Genomic DNA, 1629 nt, shown 5'->3' on the forward strand with positions numbered 1-1629 from the left:
GACTCAAATTTATGCTGCAACATCTTTCCAGAAAATGGACTGCTCAGTACCTGGTACACAAGTGGTTCTATCTCCTCTTAATGGCTGAAAATTGACTATGAAGTAGTATTTCTCACTACCTCTATAGATGAGTACGTTGCCTAACCCCAGACTGCTACTGGGGAGGATTTCTGTATGCGAGAATCTGAGCTAGCTGAGAAGGCTTTAGAATAGATCTTAAAGATTGTGTAGAGTACATGGTAATATTAGTAGAAGGCTCCTCTTAATTTTGGTCCAGTACATTTTTTTTTTTTTTGCCAAAACACAGCAGATTTTTAGTCACTGGCTGTCTTTTCTGTTTATTTTAAAGAGAAAAAAAAGCAATAGGAACAACCATGACAAAAACAAAACAACACACAAAAAAATAGAAATACACAATTTGAAAACAAGATGATAGCAATTAACAGTGGTTGTTACATTACACAGTGTTACCTTCAATGAAGTTACTCAGATTAGCAGATGTAAGAATGCAAGATTGAGCCAATAATTAAGAGAACAAAAAGTAATAAAAAACCATTAGACACAATACAGAGCTTCACTAAGTAAGATGCTAGAAATTCAACAGTGGTTGTTATATTGCATATTGTTGTCTTCAAATTAGTTGCTCAGATTACCAGATATATGCATGCAAAATTGGTCCAAAAATCTCAGCATTAATTGTTCCTTTCAGTGAACCAACAGATGGCTGTCTGGATTATTTCTTTCTGATGCTCGTTCACTACGAATGTCTACTTCAGTGAGAGTCTGGATGGCATCAAGCTTGACCATGTGGGTCTGAGTCAGACAGCAGTGGTTGGAAACCCTGCTGCTGCCGTTTCAAAGCTTGGCTCCTGAATGCCTCCGTTTTCTTCTGCATACAGTTTTCTCACGGGGCTGGGGATGTGGCTCAGTAGTAGGGCTCTTGCCTTGCATGTACAAGGCCCTGAGTTTGCTCCCCAGCACCCCCAAAAAGGTTTTCTCACCTAACATGGTGACAGCAAGATAGCACCATCCAAGGGAGCAGTTCTGAAGGAGGAGTGACACAGTCCAGGCACGTGCCAAGTAAAGGCAGGCAGGCTGTCACCATCCCACGTAAGTGGATGTGAGGGGGACACTACTGCTCTTTTACCTCAGTGCAGGATTTAATTTTATCACTTCGATCGTGACACAAAAGCCGTTCTTCTGGTCTTTCTCACACAGCCTATTACTCTCTCCGTTTAGGAAACAGCCTTAATAGTTTCTTTTGTAGCCTGTTACCAGTTTTCCCTTTTAGCAGAGTTACCAAAAAAGAATGTTTGCTTTAAAGTACTTCAAGTGTTTGCTAAATTTGAAGGTGACAGTGGACCGGCCAGCTCTGCACTGCCTTATTCTCCCCTTTCCATTGCCGCTTTACTGTTCTTTTCAAAAGAACGGATATTGTTAAAAGCTTCAATGTTAAATTTCCCAACTCAGGAAAGGCTGTGAGGTGGCCACAGAACAATGTCTCCTTCCTACCTGCCGTCCCCACCCACTCCCATAACTATCAGCTCATAATATTTAAGCTGTAAACTTTGGTGGAGGTGACTAAAGCTTTTAAGCAGAGTTGTTTTTAAAGGACAGAAGTAGGCTATA

At 40.9% G+C, this 1629-nt stretch overlaps 1 protein-coding gene across 1 annotated transcript in view; it reads right to left on the bottom strand.

Annotated features, from left to right (window-relative positions):
- Ptprg (protein tyrosine phosphatase, receptor type, G) overlaps window positions 1–1629 on the bottom strand; it is a gene marked incomplete at its 5' end in the record, with an annotated part of 676568 nt that overhangs the window by 48302 nt on the left and 626637 nt on the right.

Source organism: Chinchilla lanigera, unplaced genomic scaffold, assembly GCF_000276665.1.
Source record: "Chinchilla lanigera isolate Chin_1 unplaced genomic scaffold, ChiLan1.0 scaffold00116, whole genome shotgun sequence".
Classification (NCBI taxonomy): domain Eukaryota; kingdom Metazoa; phylum Chordata; class Mammalia; order Rodentia; family Chinchillidae; genus Chinchilla; species Chinchilla lanigera.